Genomic DNA, 18,410 nt, shown 5'->3' with positions numbered 1-18,410 from the left:
AATAACACTTTTCTAACCTGTAACAGTACAGAGAGAGCTCATACTTCCAATGGGAGGTGAACTTACATTCTGGCTTCTGTCAACCAGATGTCACAAAAATACTGCCTCTCCGCCTTGTGCCCCCTTCATGGCAGCACAGAAAACCATTTATTACATGGGCTCCGGAAAGTTAAGTATGATCCTACATAGATTAAATCTATGAGGGATGACTTTAACCCGAAGAGGGCAGGCTTGTTATGTGTTACAAGAGCAAGAGAGGATGGGTTTTCGGGAAGATTTCTCGTTTTGCTACTTTTAGTCCCAATTGTTGACACCACTAGGTATTATTGCTGGCTTCTTTGTGGTTTTAAACATCATTTTTGAGCCTGTGAAGTTTTTTTTTTTAAACCTCACCACTGTAACCTATTATTTCTAATGGGCTGTGCCAATTGTCTGGCTACCAGGACCGCCTGCACCTTTTCTTTTTACTCTGGGGAAGTCCCCTCAACCAGATTGTGTGTGGTGCAGGATGGTGGCAGTTATACCTTTTCCATTTGTTTACTGTCTTTATGCAAGCCAAACTCTGAACCAAACCGCTGGCATTGTTGATGGTCTCCCTTTTTGTCAGCAGGCATGCCCATATATGGGCATCCACTTTCAGGGGCTCAGAAAGGAAGTCACCGGATAAAAGGGATGCACCTTAATCCATGCGTGCGTTATGAATGGAGGTTGGCTGGCCTTCTAGGACTGGATGGGTGCCATTTCTTTAAATGCTGCTCTGCAAATACCAGTGGACCTGATCGTGATGAAGCCAAGAGAACCAAGATGGATGCCGATGATACTACTTTAAGCTGTGCTGCTGACAAACGACAGGTGCAGTCGGTTCACCATCCTCCACTGCTTCCTTTGGAATGTCCTTAGACCAAGTGTTGCTCATTTTAAGAGGGTGTCCTTGCTGCACCTGGACACTAGCTTGTGTTGCATGCTGCTCTCTTTTTGTTTGGATTCCTACTCTTCATGGTCGGAGTTACTCGGCTGCCTGTGCCGAGACTGCTGTCCCTGAGTTGCCCTTGATGTGTGATAAAGGTCACCTCTTGGCAGCTGTACCTGTTGCTGTGTCTTCACCGTGAGTTGCATGAAGATCACCCATCTTCATGGAGCCTGCTATCCTGACCCTGCCTCCTCCTGGGACTCTTGATTTCTTTCTTTTTTAAATGTAATCTTTTTATTAGCATATAAACAAGACAGCAACTAGGGATTGTATGACATGCATATACATATTTGAAATTCTTCTGATTCAGCATTGCCCACCATTCCTCCTTCCCCCCACATTGCCACCTCCCATAGTGAAACACACCGAATAGTCCAAATAATACATTGGTTAATGCAGTCTGGGCAGGGCACGTGTCATTATGAAGAAAAACATCAAGCCTCACATATCATGCAAGTATACATTTGTGGGTGGGCCCACATTTGCCCACATGAAGAGCGCAATATCGCAGACCTGCTCTAAAGCCTATACAGAAAATATGGGTACATATATATGTCATACCATTTGGTCAACAGCTAGAAGTGAGTTTATACCCATACGTGGTAATCATCTATGGGCTGTCTGATATAGCTACACGTCTGATGTATTTATTATATGCAAGGATCCGATTGTGGGGACCTCATCCGCTGTTTAGAACCACTGCTTTCCAGAGCAAAAGTTTGACAATGTTGCCCACATCTTTTGACCCAGCTGGTGGGGGCGCAGCCTTCCAACTGATCAGTATAGTCTTACGGGTCACAAACAATATAGCATGAATAGGTTTCCTCATTAGGGCATCTTCGAGCCACTCTTCTATACCTAGGCGAAGCAGCATCTGCATGGGTATGTCGCACTAGAGCCCTGAATGTGGGATATGTTCGATAGGACCATTGTCCAAAATGGCTTGGTCTTAGGGCAAGACCAGTATATGTGTCCCATTGTACCGAACTGCTCACACTTTCTCCAGCAGGCAGGCGACCATCTGTTTCATACTATATAGCCTTGTTGGAGTAAAGCACACTCCTATGATTTTATATTGGATTTGCCTGTTCTTTCGATTGCATGAGACCTCGTTTAGCAAAGTGAAGGAAGTATAGATATCCTCTACATCAATAGTTATCCCCAAGTATTCAGCCCACATGCCAGCGAGGTTCTGGTTCCTATCAAGATTATTCGGTATGCAGAGCCCATAAAACATTTTGATCTTTGGGAAGTCGGCAATATCTCAGACAAATTCCATTCGCAAACTAAAGGGTCTCTATTACATGAATCGAGTGAAGTGTGCATGTTCACTATTGACTGAGCCATATGTTGTAACCACTCATTTGTGAGAGTAAGTATTCCCTGCACCTCCCAGAACAGTAACGGCTCATAAATCCATAATCTGTACGTTTTGCCAGTGCAACTCTTGCCTGACATGTAGCCGTTTTTTCAAGCAATAGGAGTGAAGGGCTCCAACGCTGAGCCAGGGTGGAGCACAGCTTGTGTCCGTTCCCATTAGTTGGAGCATTCAATGACATTGTCTAAGTGTTGGCCCAATAATGGGATGTTTCTTGATAGATCTGGACAGTTTAGCGGGCGGGATTGCAAATATCTTCTGCGGGGTGAACGGTTGCATTGTGACCAGCTCCAAAGCGTGCCAGCTAGTGGTGTCCTTCAACCATCTCTTGGCCCAGCTTCGTTGGCCCAAGAGATCTTTATGTGATTTTTTCTGGTTTTCTTTTTGACAATGCGGACAGCAATGTTTTGGACCACTACGTTTTTATAGGTTCTTTTTAGTTGTGCCTCCCAGTAAAGCATTGCAGTAATCAATCCTTGGAAGGATAACTGCACATGCAATATATGCACTATTAGGCTCAGAGAGAACTGGACCGATGTTTTTGAGAAGCCGAAGACAGTACGAGCAGTTAGCTAGGACCGGATTAATGTGCAAATCTGCGTTAAGGGAGGCATCAAGATGGAAACCAAGGTTCTTAACTTGCTTGGCAACTGGGATGTCACAATCATGGATTTTAAAAGATTGGTATCTTGGGTCAAGTATTGCACGGGCCCGAGAGGAAGTGCATATTATCATTTATGTCTTGTTGCCGTTCAGGCACATCGTTAATGTTCATGCAGGTTTCTATCAAGAGGTAAAGATCGTTAAGCCTCGCCAAGTCCTGCTCATAGTTCCCACAAGCTCCAGGACCAGCCAGGTGTCATCAGCGTAGTTGGTGAAAAGGAGTTTTCTAACAGGTCATATAGCGGTTTAAGGTAAAGGTTAAAAAGGAGAGGCGACATACAGGCCCCCCTGTGAGACACCATATACAATGTGTAGGGGCGGGGAGGAGGCGTTGTTCCAGCAAACTCTGGATGTTTGTTTGGACATAAATGAGTGCACCCATCTGATGGAGTCAGGGCTAAGTGATCCGGTATAGCTCGGTGTCTGGAGCAAGCGCTCATGGTCTAAAAGATCAAACGCTGCCGATAAAAACACCACCAACCAGCCTGTTTTACCTTTGTCAAAAATGCTTAGCATGTGGGTCTATGGGTCAAGTAGAGCAATCTCAGTGCTATAAGTAGGCCTAAAACCCGACTGCCCGAGGTGTAGGATGTTGGAACCTTCGACACATGTTTGGAGTTGTACAGTGGCAGTTTTGTCTAGTATCTTGAGCAGAAAATTACAATTAGTAATGGGCCTAATGTCATTAGCATCTTGAGGGTCTAGACCAGTTTTCTTAATCAGGGGAGAGGTGGCAGCCCTTTTGATAGAGTTTGGTACCATGTGGTGATAAAAGGAAGTGTTAACAAATCTAGTTAAGAAAGGAGCAAACATTTCCTTATGGTCTAAGATCATTTTAGGAGGTGGGGGGGTGACATTTTCTGGGTAAGCGGATGGGCATATGAAGGATAGGATTTTTACCATCTCTAAGGTAGTGATCGGTAGAAAGTAAAATTTAGATGGTGTGTCGCTGGTCATTCCTGTATCAATAGGAGAAGGGGAGGACATGTTATCTAGGCTGCTTTGTATTTTAGCTCTTGCTTTTTGTGTTTTGGCTTCGAAAGCCAAATGGGTCCTGGCACAGTCTTGTTTAGTAGGGTTGTTAGAAGGTGATCAGGCCTTTGTTTTTTTCAACAACCTGAAGATTTCAAAACGTGTTTTTGAGCTGTTAGCAGCGTTCTCGATTTGATTGTTAGAAAAGTTTCCCTTGGCTTCAAGCATTTTTATCTTATAGATTTTTTTCTGCCATTACTCTGTATGGGGTTTGGGGCTATATGTGCCCTCTCAATGACATTATTGAGGGTTATCTGTAATCTTGAAACAGCATATATAAAAATCTCTCCATATCCGCCCCTTCCATATTCTCTGGAACACCTACCAGACATAGGTTATTGCATCTAGACCAGTTTTCCTGGTCTTCGATTTTCGAGCCAAATCTTTGGACCTCCCCGATTGTGGCATCCAGTGGAGAGGGACTCATGGTTGTCTCCAGTACACTAATCCTGCGTTCATTCTCGGTAGTGCATTCAGCCTGCACATTGATGCGACTTTTCATCCTTCAACTCCTCCATTATGTCTTGTACAGTGTTTTTGGTCTCCTGAATACGTGGACTAATGGCATTGATTTCTGCTAGGATGGCCTGAAGCTGCGTCTGCACATCCATCTTGCCGGGGCATCTGGTGGATTTGCATGCATTTGCAGATTTGGAGCAGTTCCTTTTGGTGTCGTCTGCATCTGAATTGGATGATGGCCCAGGCATATCGACAGTGCGGGGCTCTGAAGTGTATCGTCATGAACATGTTAAAGTGGGATACACATTTATAATCTCTCCTGACGCAATGATTAGTAGAGTACACACATATAGAGCCCTACAACACCCGGCTGGTGGTGATCCGTCTCAAAGGGTAGTATGCCTGAACTTAACGTAACTGCAAGTGCAGCGCAAATACATGTATGGGGAGGTCCCTTCCATGGTTCCCACGCTTGTTGCAGCATCAATTAATGTTCCCTGTAATGCTCTGGCTCGGGACTGCTCTCAGATTTGAAAGGTCCACTTTGCACAGCTGCTCAGACCCAGGCGAAGTCTGCATCAGAATACGGCACTCGAGTTGTCAGCAGAGCCCCTTCGAGTATACTGGTGCTGTAGTCACTTTGACAGAGTCAAAGACCTCCATAGCAAACTACGTGTATACACCTAAAACACTGTATAATAACCCTAAATATTGTTGCATGGTACTCGACCTAGCAGGCGAAAATGTTGGCGATGTTTGAAACTTATTTGCCATTTACAAAATGTTGTTTGCAGTAAATGGCAAATAACCATTTCACTGTGCATGGCCGGAAGCACAGCATCAAATATGAAATGTGCTTATGGTGACATGCACCATTTTACAGAAAGCACTGGTAAATATTGTCACCCATCAATATGTGGGGAGTGCATTTCTGAGGTCAAGCATGCAAACTAAGGAACTTGCCGTTCAGGTCTATTGAGAGGTTTAAGAATTTGTAAGGCCTGGGTTGGTCTCTCTGACCCCCCACACCAGAAAAATCCAGAAAAAAACCCCAATAATGATGTTTATCAAGACTGACATATAGATAGAGGGTGCATATCCAAAGTTATCGCAACCACAAACTGTAGGTATAAAAACAGTAGATCTATTTTACTGGCTAATCCAGGCTAACCAAATCTAGGCCTTTCCGAAACGTATGAAATGTTAATCCATGCTTATGTACTGCATGTCCACAGATAGGTGGCCACTTACTGATCAGTAGCATACTACAGATCTGCTACAGGAAACTATTATTACAGAGGCAATCTGCTGTTAGATCTTCAGATGCTTTCAAATACATGAGTTTCTCAGATCCTCAGGCAATGTATTCTAAATCCTTGAGACTTGCACAGAAAAGGATAAGCCATCCTTCTTAGAGTGTTCAAATCAAGGAGTATTCATTAGTATCTTAGAAAGCCAGCAGAAACATACGTTCAAAATCTTGCTGTTTGGAAAGATGGCTCAGTATAATACATAAGATTCAGGTCTGGAGACGTGTTGCTTCATGCTGATGTTCAAGGCCATAGAGGCGGCATTTTTGTGGGAGGAAATGAGTTTCTGCAAATAGGCCGCAATACTGTGCAAGCCATTGTAATAGTCCAAGCTCGAAGATATACGTGTGGAGGTTTCCTGCTACAGTGCAAAGCCAGGTGAAAAATAAGCATTTTGTTCCGAATATCAAAGTGGTGGTGGAACTTGGCTGCTGAGCATCATGACCACTTCTTTGCAGGTCTCCTGTTCGCTGGAGCCCTTAATGGTTCATGAGGGGCTTGTTCAAGATCTGAGACTTGTCAACTTGAACTCAGATTGTGAAAATGTCAGGGACTGCAGTGAAAGTGCTTTTGCCCTTCACTCTATGCTATTTTGAGGTGGAAGTGGAGCAGAGGTCTGGATTTTTCCTTTTGTGCTCTCCCTCACTCTGGTTGTAGCTTTTTCTGAGAGACTGGCAATTGACTGTTCTTCTCAGTTGCCCAGCAATTGTATTTCCTGGCATTGGTGCCGGCATACGAGCTGTAGCTCCACTGGACAGGTTACTACTGGCTGCTTCCTGCGATTGTTGATGCGGGCCGTGCACTAATTGAGGGTGGGTTTTTTGTAGGCGTTTCAGCTCAGTTTTCCATGAACATAATACTATAAATGAGTAACAGTCATCGTGGTTATAAAGGTTACAAAACAGTCCCATGATTGGAACAGAAACCCCCCCAGAATCAAACAAGTAACCATCTCCCCTCTGCTCCCTTTTCCCTTTCAAACCACCCACCCCGAAAACATCTGGCATCCTTTATCCCCATTTTCGTATCAACACCTAGGTCCTTCAGTACTTCTGGAATGGAAACTCTCAATGGCAGTAGTGCTAGGGGGCGGAATGTGGTGTCAAGGTTAGGCCCGTTTTCGATGTTAGTGCTGAGAGGACCACCTTTCAGCAGACAGAGGGTTTGGGACTGAGATTATTGGTGAGGATAGCTTTGGGGAAACTGGCTTGATCAAACAAGGAGTGGGGGGGTGGGCAGAATATGCACTGACTTCAAGTGAAGTGTCCCTATGGAAATGTTTCTATAAGTGTGAAAACTTGTAAGATGTCGCTCCTTTGGTTAAGTGTGCTCATTGAAAGTCTTGGGTTTCTCAGGGCGGGGCACCCTACTTGGAGGTTGTCCACCTGCTTATGCTTATACATTGCATTCTTTGCAAGATGACACAAACACCCACACAAGAACACCCAAAAGTCAAATTTACTTAGCCAAAAAGTCCAAATGAGCGACCATTCTCCTGGAGCCATTTCTCTTTGATCCTCCTCCCCTCCTAACCCTACGATCATGAAGATTCTTTATAGGACTGAAGACCACAATCAACATGGATGCAAAAGTAGATCAACTGAGTGGGGCAGTTTTAAAATTGGAAAATAAGATGGTCACAGCGAAACTACCACAATGCTTCAATAAAGATCTTTGGCACAAAAAGGGTTGGACAACACTTGAACTTGCATACTGCCATGCTCAGGAAGAGCAGAGCAATACAGTGTTAGAAATGGAAGCAGACGACTGAACAATACCAAAAGAATTACATTGATGCCATTAATGGGCTTCCCAGAATTTTGGATGAATTCAAATTGTAGTTTCCTAAATTTCTGACTCTGATAGCAACCACAGGTCTGGCCTCTGTCAGTTGCTATTGCGACATCATCTTGCCCTCAGGTCTTGTGTAGCTACAGGGCAGAAAGACTTTCCTGGGAGTGGTGTATCATTGAGGACTTGCAAATCAGCTTTGCCTGCTGGGTCAAGAGAAGGAATTGCCAGTTTCTTGCGGGCCAGCAGAAGTCTGTTGTCTGCAGATTTCCATCACAGCCTCACTGTTAGAACAGTTCTTGGAAGAGTGTAGGCACTAGAAGTGCCTCTTCGGGTTCATGTCATCTCCTGTGCTTCGTGACTTGTCCCCAGGTTTGACAAAGTAAGAAATATGTCTCAGGTTATACAGGAGAATTGGGGGTGGGCTAAGGTGTACTCTCCTCCCAATTACAGAATTGCATCCAATCAAACCTTTGATACCAACACAATATCTAGGCGATGGCTACATTTGAATTTTGCTGTCCTTTTCTGGTTTGGATTTAGGCTTGAATCTAGGTACCATTTGCTAACAGGAAATAACTGGTTTTGGATACTGCAGCCAGTGTCTTCTGAGGAAGGTAGTAGCCAGGTCTAGTTAAGCCAACATCCATGTACCTGGTTACTTACTCTCATGCAGAAACCATTTCTGGCCATTGGACTAATTGATTTGCAGATCAGTTCCCTGCAGGCTGTACTTTCAGTTGAGTCAAACAAAGCCTGTCATCAACTAGTGGGTCTCACACAGCAAGGTGTTTTCAAGAATATATGCCAAAAGGAAAAAAGTTGTACCTTAGGGCACACAAATCCTGAGGCATTTAGTGTCTCAGGAAATACAATAAGTGTGGTTATCCTTGATGAGGCCTTATTTCTGTGGTATTCAAACGTTTTTTCTGTTGAGCCCTCCTGGAGCAAAATGATAGATGTCAAGCCCCTCCTGGAATAAAAATAGTGTTGCTGGGCCACCCAGATGCCATATCTGCTCATATTGTCGAGTAAAATAAGTCATCGTATTATCTTCTTGAAGAGCCTTGCGCCTTCACCCGTTCGTTCCCCCCTACAGAGGCCCGCCCCACAGTTTGAAGACAACTGCCTTATATTATACACAAAAGAAAAGTCAGCAAAACTAGCTCAAGGAAATTCATAAATGCTTGCATGCAGCCTTCCGCTAGAAAAACAGGACTCCCTTGCCTTGATGGTGTTGAGGACCATTCTACTGCATCTCTCCCCTTTTTAGGCCTCTTCTATTGACCAGGCTTTTTCAGACTTTCGCTATGCACTTATGACTTCCTTTGATCAACACTATCCTGCACGCACATCCCCATCAAGTCCTCAGCCCTGGTCCACGTTTCAGATCCATCCCCTCAAAACAAACATGCGTTGTGACCTACGACGCTGGTGAAAATTACAGACCCCCATCCTACTCCTAGCTTACAAATATGCCCTTGCTGCCCTCACCTCTGCACTGGACTCTTCCTGATCCTCCTATTTCACAAACCTAATCTCCTACCTTCACAAATGCCACCACAAACTTTCATCTAGTCTCCAAACTTTTAGCAAAACTCCCAAGCATAGATCCATTGCCTCCTCCTTTGCGAAAAAAATAAAGTCTGTTGTGCTGTAGTTTGGCCACAGACAAAAAATCAATAGGCGGGGACCGCAAATGCATATTGGGGACAGAGTTCAGACTTTGAGTGACATGTGCAAACGATTTGGGAATTCCATTTGACAGCAGAGGAGCGTCAGTAGTTTGAGTGTGGACAGAGCAGGACTCTACAGTTCGCATATTCTTAAGTTGCTCTTTTTGCAATAGGAGAAGAGACCTTTCAGGACAGGAGACATGGAATCGATGAAAAGCGTCGTGCTAAAAAGTAGCCTTCGATTTTAGACAATTTTGCTGCAGTACGCACAAAGGTCTCCTTCAGTTCTTTTAAGACTACATGAGTAAATTCATGCCCCCTGTCAAAAAGGTTAAGGATTCGAGTCAGTACTGGAAAATTGTAGGGTTCCTGCTACAATAAACTGCTTGCGGTGTCTTCATGTGTGAGTGGAGGCGTGTAAGGTTGATTAGGCATTGAAAGGGAAGAGGCATTCTTAGATGAGCTCAAAATAGAGGGATCTTGACCTGTGGCTGGAAGGAGGGTGATCGCCAGAGGAACCATGTTATCATAGGAAGGAGAACTTGCCTTCATAGAGTGACGAGGGAGAATTAGAAAGGGAAAATACCAATGAAGAAGGCATCTCTGGATAAACTGAGGAATCAATCTTATGAAAGTGGACTTGTTCACGGTATACATGTGATTTCAATACTGGAGTTGAAGGTCCAAGAGAAAGACGTACTCGTTTGTCCAGCTCAGCCATGACGGCAGGGGCAAGCATGGAATTATCGGACAAAGAAACAGGTACGTCTTCAAGTCGATTTACTATATGCGACAGATCCAGCTTGGACGAATCAATGGAGGGTATCATGAAGTTGGGATCAAATTCATTTACATCTTTTAGTGAGAAGAGAGAGGTGACGGGTGACACTGTCTTTCAAATGACCAGGAGGAATGGAACTGAATGGCTGGGATTGAGGTGACAAATTTGCATCAGGATGTAAAGTTGCAGGAGGCACAGAGGATTGGAAAGACACAAAGTAAAGAGCGTTTTCCAGGAAGGCGCATAAGTGTAGCATTATCTTGAGCACCTGAAAGCTGACTGGGGAGAATTTTAGAAGGACGGTCGCCAAAGCGCTTTCCTCTTCTAAGATTAATATCCATTGTAAAAAAAGTACAAAGCCAGGGAATATTTAAAGGAAAATTATGAGACTTCTAACTGGTCCTAAACTGAGTGTGGACTAATGTAAAGGAGCACAGTTTAGCAAGCAGCAGCACACTGGCCTGAGATAAATGCTGAGGCCCTGGGACCCTTCACAGGTTCCAAAATGTTATGATGACAAGACTAAACTAAGTATTTTCCAAAAAATGCCTCTTAAATGCAAGCCAAAACTGTGCTGTCTCATTTGCAACTTCAAAACATCAAAATACAACAAAATAATGTTAAACAATGTTAAATAAGAACTACGTGGTCGAAGTTGAACACAAAATCAAGTGTACAATACTAATGTTTGAACTGCAGAATGAGAAAAATACAGGAAACAGTAGCAATGCCTAAATAACACTGTTAAGTTTAAGATAGTGTTAGAGGGTTAGACACCTATGCGGCAGACACCTAGCAATTAAAGATATTAAGGCAGTCCATATGATGCAGTAAGAAAGAATTACAATTGTACAGGCAGCAAATGGGTCAAACAAAAACACAGTCAGGCAGATAATCTTTTTGCAAAAAACAAAGCAATTTGCAGAGCGTACCAACCTGAAATATAAAAAATATAAGTATATTGACAAATAGGCCACCCAACGCTCCACAACTCCACGCCTAACACCCCACCAGCTCACACTTCCGGAGCACTTCGGATGGGCGTGCAAGTGCACCGGTGCTGATAAGTAAGTGACTGGGCAGGTGGCCGTGCGTGGGGGCGGAGCTACAGCAGGTGAAAAAACGAAAAATGAGAGGTAAGAGGAAATATCAAATAGGATAGACGTGTGCGTGAACAGGGCAAAACCTGTGGGTATCCCACGGTCTTGAAGTGAAGCGAGATTAAAGTTCAAAGTTTGTATTTACTTTAGAAGTAATGAGCACACAATACAGCGTTACGACGGACAAGAGGATTCCTCTTCCAGATGGGTCCTTGAGACAGATGGCAGCCAGATAAGAAATGTCCAGGCAGCAGGGAGCACAGCAGCAGGGCAAAGATTGCAGCGCCACAGCTCACACTACCGGAGCACTTCGGATTGCCTCCTCCTTTTCCAATGACTTTGCTCACTGCTTTTTGTCTAAAACTACTACAAATCATGGCCCTCTCACAGCCCACTGACCACCACCTTGTAACCTACCCGTCTATTGTCTACTTCTCCCCTATCGAATTAGCACTTATCCTTCAGAGCATCAATCGACCCATTTGCGTTTCAAATGGTCAAAAACTTAATCGCAATCACTTGTCCTCATCTCTCTGAGCTCTGCAACCTCTTGCTCCGCAGTGGACTCTGCCCCGATTCCTTGAAATCTGAAACTGTCCGACCCCCCTTTTGAAGAAACCATCTGCTGACCCAAATGCCCCATTTCCCTCCTTCCCCTTTGAGCTGATGTTCTTCAACTGGATCACTAAATACATTGAGGATAATGGCCTTGGAGATCCATTTCAATCTTACTTCCGTAGTAAACACTTCACCAAGACTGCGGTCATGCATGTTTCCAACTTTCTTTCTGATGCACACCACTCCAAATGGTCTTCTATACTTGACACTTCTGACAAACCATCACACTTAAAAGGTATTACCCAAATTGTTCAAACACAATTGTTCAAATGCACAATTGATCTAATTTCAAGGGTCCGAACTGACATATATATATATATATGGTTTTGGTAGGGGTTGCCCCCACATATATGTCACAGTTGACCTTCAAAAGTCGGTCAATTGTGAAAAGGTCAATTGTCATTCGAGCAATTGTGACTTGAACCTTGAACAATTTGTATACAACCGTTTAAAATAGTTGTGATGAAAACAACCGCTGCAAAAACACAGTAACCGAATCAATACTGTGATCTGACTAAAATATCTACATGGAAGCTAGCTGTTCTGCCATAAGGAAAGATCCTCAGGAAATCCCAAAAGTGGTTCTAGTAAAAATGACGGGGCAAGCCCCATGGCCAAACTGCACAGATCTATAGGACCTTTGTAGCAATGGCAATTCCTCACTGGAGCGCCATATTTCATTTATCTATAGGGAAAAGTCTTGGGCTCTTTTAGAGATTATTTGACAGTACTAACCTTCCATTTTACAGGGTTTATTTTATTTTGTATTGTGTATCTTGGTTTATTACAAACCTTACACACACCACCAAAGATTCAATCATCCACTAAAATACATTTAATCATTTCCATTAATATCTAAACATTAGAATTATAATAATGCAGCAGTACACAGATATGACAATTACATTCCTTAAACAATTATAAAAATACAAACCATTCATTTAATTCCTTTCTACTTCAGCAATTTAAAAAACAATTTCCATATACAAAAAAAGCAGTTGCCCATACTATCATAATAGCCCCCGAGAAGACCATACTCCAAAACTGTAACAATGATGGAACCATAGCTCACTGGTTATCCCTAGCCCCTCATATAAGCACCACATCATTTTGGACAGGTAGTAACAACATGGTGACTCGATTCAACCGCTGTGTCACCGAGTCTAAAGAGGCTCTCATCATAAGGCCGCCCTGTCCAAGACCCAGTAACCTGAAATGCAGGAAGTGGATTAAGCCTGAATCGAAGTACGAAATCACGAACAGCCTTCCTCTTACCCACCAGCAGACACTTTAACAGATAAGGAAAATGAAATCCCTGCTGGACAATCTCTAGACTTGACTTTGTAGTACGACACAGACCTAGTACGCATAATGAGGCCATCCACAAGACCCCAGCATCTAGCTTTCATTTCAGAACAGAGCAAAGTCTTTGCAGGGGGTCTCACTTGATAAAGGAAATGATGGTTGAGGTATGAAACCCAGGGAGCTTTACCACATGTTGATGTGTGCAGACTGATTATGTTGATGCCTTGTTATGCATTTTTGCTTGCTCAAAGAAGGGTTTAATCATGCTTTTTTCAGTTACTTTTTATAAGCTAGCAAACTTTTGATAGTAGTGACCCCCAAACCAGGTGAACATTGGACTGGTGTTACCCATGTTATACCAATATCAATCATTGGTTATAATTTTAGCAGTTACAAAACTTCCTCTCACATCATATCAAGAAATCTGTGTTTTCAGTGTCTGAAGCCGTGCAAAGTTAGCTTGCGGAAAGAGGTTAAACTGGTGCTAGCAGATCACTAGCATCTAGCATCACTGCTAAGGTTAGACGGCCAGAAAAGCAAAGTCGCCAAACATTGTGCTGGTATGAATTGGCAAGACATTGTCATGCACCACAAGCTCATTTCGGCTTCATGAATCAAGGTGTATGACACATTAAGATGGCTAGACATTACAAATTCCTTAGCCAATCGTTATTCCTTGCCCTTAGCTCTGCCACAAATGTGACAAATTACCTGTTGAGCAAGCCGCAAAAATGGTATTGCTTTCCTTAGACATAAGAGCTTAGTTCATCTAGAAGACAATCGTGTTTTATGGACCATAGGGGAGTCGCAATTTCAAAACAGAACGTAAACCAGCAGCAGGGCTATTTTGATTACTTCTAACTTTACACCTTTCAGTGTTTTCCAGTGTTCAACGAATAACCTCATATCTCAAACTGTTCGAGGCGGAAGGATTTCCGAGGCTATTTGCAATTGAAATCTGCAGTTAGCCCACCATTGGAATTAGAATGACATTTATATGGTTTTGGGTGACCGTAGCCTTTCTCTTGAAGGAAAAGCATGACTACCATGTGTGTGGTTGTAGCATTAAGTAAGGTGGAGATCATACATGTTTGCAATGCTAATTTTAGTATGAGAGTTGTCTTTCATGTGTGTGGGATTTAATTAAAGCAGCTTTGAAAATGGCCAATGAATGAATATGCTGCTTTTTAGGCACGATAATCATAATTGCGCTGGCTTTCACTCTTCAGCATTTATAACTCATGATAGTTTCCAGTGTAGGTATCTTGAAGGTATGAACTGCTCTACATATTGCTTTTGTACTCTTGAATGTGCGCCTCAACAAAGTGCCCGGGGAAAGCGATTGATTCTGGCAGCACTAGGTTTGGACATTTCTTTTTCCTTCTCCAAGACATTGAACTATACTAAATAGTCATTTTTTCTGCATGGTCTCTAATTTATTCAATTCAATTACTTTATTTCGATCCAATAGATAGATCATAAAAGTCAAAACACAGGTTTTACAGCATAACAAATCACACAATACATTGCAATAAATAATTAAGACTAATGCGGCGCTGCTATTCTAATGATTAGAGGATGCAAGTTTAAAAGCAAAATGTAAAACCCCAGAGTTACTGATGCAAGGCTGATGGTAAGGTGACGTGTTTACGACACACCCTCCAAGCAAGTAATTCCGCAAACAGCTGGTTGCCAGCTCGCAATCCCCAGTCAAGCAAAGGTCAAGCGCTACATCAATTCTTCTAATGCAGAACTGATTAAATAGCGGTATTAGAAATCTTTTCCTAATGTGAGAAAACAAAATAAAATTCACGTTTTCACCCTCAGGTGGGCAGAAAGGGCAAGCTGCTGGCATACTCCTAGTACAGTAGTGCCTGGCATCAGCCAAGAGAAGAGTCCCAATACGCAGTTTCATATACAGTGCTTTCATTGGTTTCAGTTTCATTCTGTCCAAATACTCCTCAAGACCAGGATATTCTTTCCTGGACTGATATAGAGCCAGACTGGCAGACCTTGCAAGTTTCGCTCGGGTTTCTCTCAACCATTTGCTTTCGTAGGCTTTTCTTACCAGCGTTTTGGGGTTCTCCAGAACAGTGTCCGGGCAAGACCAATAATTCTCCAACCCCAATATCTTTTGTATATTGATGCTGAGAAACGTTTTGGAAGCAGCAGGGAAAACTAATAAAAATATCGATTTCCAATCTGAAAAGCATCTCAAATGCCGCTTACCCCACTATTAGGGGATCATTTTCTTTTTGCATTTTCTCACCGTAGATTTCAAAGGAACCCCTGGAATGTTTGCCGATTTCGTGGACCCCGTCTGACCTTTGAGTGAAGTAATGCCCCGTTAGCTTTATTTACCTGTTCCATTTTTAAGGGGCACTTGTGAGCCCCTGAAGGCTATCAGTGCAGGTGGACCGTTTCCTTCATTCACAGATTCTGTATTTTACTGTGGCACGCACCACCTTAGATTGGAGTGCTGCAGGGGTACTTTGTAATCCTTTTCCCTTTTTGTATGGAAATATTTGTAATGCCTTTATGATGGTCCTAGTACAAGCTCATGGCAGTGAACCATGTTTTACATCTTTTTCCCCCGTGCACCATAATCTTTTATTGCATAATGCCATTTTGTGCTCCAAGTGGTTTTATCAATCTTGCAATTCGTCTGTTTTCTTGCCTTCTCAAGTCTGGAAACTCCATCTGAGGGCATTTTCACAGGGTACAACCTGGGCTCTTGGGTCAGTGTCCTTGTGTGACTGAACTGGTTGAGTCTGGGTTTGTTCCTTGGCAGGTGTGGAGTTTGTGGCTGTCCGTGACTGAGCTCGTTGGAATGGTACGCCCAGCCTGATTTTGGATTAAAGAGTAGGCTTGCAGCAGTTCTGGAGGTCGTCATGAATTCAAAGACCATGCTAATGCTGAAGACGTCCTCGAGGACTGGCGCGTATGCAAACCAGCCTTGTCCAAGCCATAGGCCAGTGGCTGCTGCTGCCTCTCTTGCAACCAGGAGAGCCTGGAACAACCTACCACTTCACAATTGCACCTCACCCTACAACAAAATACATCTCTTTCCCCACCCACTTTCGCCTACCATCACCTGTCTATTCTAATCAATGTTTCAACTTCTGTTTCACCTCCCACTGCTAGCGTTTTAGCCATATAATCTACTGATGCTTGAGTTACTGCTCTGCCTAGGTTACCTTTGGAGTGTTTGGCTAGACCAAGTGTCTGTAACTTTGTTCACCAGTTAGGTAGGCCTCTCAGAGCCCTCACACGGGGCTGGTTCTAAAAATCCCTCTTAACACAGAGCATGGACAAAGTCCATTTGGCATTGGAAGATTGTTTAGGCCCTTCAAACACCCATATGAGGACTGGTCTCAGGTTCAGCAGAAGGATTTAAAAAGAAGGGAAGCAAAACGATTCCTGATTTGACTGGAAAAGCTGAAAATCCCTTAGCCAAATTGAAAGGGAGCAAGCTAGATTTCAATAAAGTGCATCAGAAAAGGAGCAGGGTCCAAATGACAAAAGTGCCACTTGTCTTCTACTGCTGACTGACTTTATAAGCACTTCCTCAACAGTTTGAAGAATGCCCTAATTCCTTTTGGAAAACCAGGCAAGTGGTTCCTGCATCAAGTAAAGCTCAGTGAGAGCATGGGTGGAGATCCAGCTGGGACTACTGGCAGGTCCAAAAAGAACAAACTATGTATTTGACCAATAATGAGCCACAAAAAAGGGAGAACACCTGCAGTTCATCAAAGTGGTGGTGTGCAGAGAAGGTGCAGATGAGGGGAAAATAAAAATGCATTGCCCTTCAAATCTACAGTGTCCTGTGGAAACAGATGTAAGCTGCAAAAAACTCGCCTCCTAGAGGGGAGAGTGAATAAATAAGTCAAGTAACCACTCATGGAGGGCAAGGTCCGGCCTGCTTGAATGTTCTCAGCACCAACCAGGTTGTCAGTGATGTGAAAATACCAATGACCATAGATATGGCATCCGAAATATCAAACTACGTTAATAGTTGGCTCCTGCTTGCTGATGTATAACATTTCAGTCATGCCGTTAATCTAATTGAGGTCACCCGTCCACTGGGTGAAGGGAAGTTGCGATTTAAAAGGGAGAAACATTACTTTTGATGTGAGAATGTTAATATAGATAGGTTTGACCTGCCAACAATACTCACTGTACAATCTCCTCACATTGTATGTGCAAATGTAGGTCTCAGGATCATGAGGCCAGAATGTGGTCACTGATAGCTGAGCGGACTACAGGAATGACAGAAGAAGCTCCTTTTTAATTTTAGGCAAGATGGGAACCGTGGCAGATTGAGGACTGAACTCATTACTCCAATGAGCGACGATATGAGTTTAGGTTTTGTGTTTTGAGTCTCATGCATTCTGCAACTTGGAAACCCCGTGAGAAAAAAGTGCTGCTGGGGTGGTACAAGGGATGACAAACTAATAGGTTGACAGAAAGAGCCAGTTTAACAGTAGCTGCAGAGAGCACAAGGCCCACAGAGGCAAGGTGCATCTCACTACTCCACTAAGGGATTTCTGAAGCTGATCAGTGAACCCAATAGCAAGTGTGTATTTGATTGCACTATCGCAGTAACTGTCCAATTCTACCATACCATCGGCTGAAATCAAAATCTGACCCACCAACCGTAAACATTTAAACAATCCAGTTCCCAAACCAGGAGGAAGAACTGAGACTGATCAGTGTTAACATCTACTCGAGCAAGACACAGCGACAAGATCAAGAAAATAAACAATTTGCATATCTAGTGTACACTTGGGGATATGTTGAACACTTCCCCTATTTTTGCCTGCAAGTGAGGCCAAAATATACAGGACAAACTAGTACATTAATGAAGAAAGGAGGATACCCAAATATCCATCAACACACTGCGGATTTGGGAGCTAATTAAAGGCCACTTCCCCTGCAATAGTTGCGCAGCATGTCCCTTCAACACCAAAATAGAGAGGAGTATCCCAATGTTCATTTCGACTTTGAAAGCACACACATTTTCAGTCCAAGAACTGCATTCAGGTGATCACTTGCCTATGCAACAAACACTACACAGACAAAATCATGAGATAAGTGAATAAACTCTCGCAGAATGGGGCACAACATTTAAAGGAATAGTGCGCTCAAAAATATTGTCCCAAGAGTTCGGCGTGTGTTTTTAAGCATATGTTGATCGACTGTACAAACATTTCCTATGCACCTTAACATAGTTTTCCTCACTTTTACACATGCAAAATCAGGCAGCAGGGCATGGCCATCTTGTGCTAATCTTATCCGATGCCGCATCACCCTAAGGTGAACTGCCC

At 43.3% G+C, this 18,410-nt stretch overlaps 1 protein-coding gene across 1 annotated transcript in view; it reads right to left on the bottom strand.

Annotated features, from left to right (window-relative positions):
- Positions 1 to 18,410, bottom strand: part of ADCY6 (adenylate cyclase 6) — an 820,353-nt gene that overhangs the window by 389,286 nt on the left and 412,657 nt on the right. The gene's annotated exons all lie outside the window — the stretch shown is intronic.

This window comes from Ambystoma mexicanum, chromosome 3q (genome assembly GCF_040938575.1).
Source record: "Ambystoma mexicanum isolate Mex_15411 chromosome 3q, UKY_AmexF1_1, whole genome shotgun sequence".
In the NCBI taxonomy this organism is placed as follows: domain Eukaryota; kingdom Metazoa; phylum Chordata; class Amphibia; order Caudata; family Ambystomatidae; genus Ambystoma; species Ambystoma mexicanum.
This window is presented reverse-complemented; position numbering and strand designations above follow the sequence as displayed.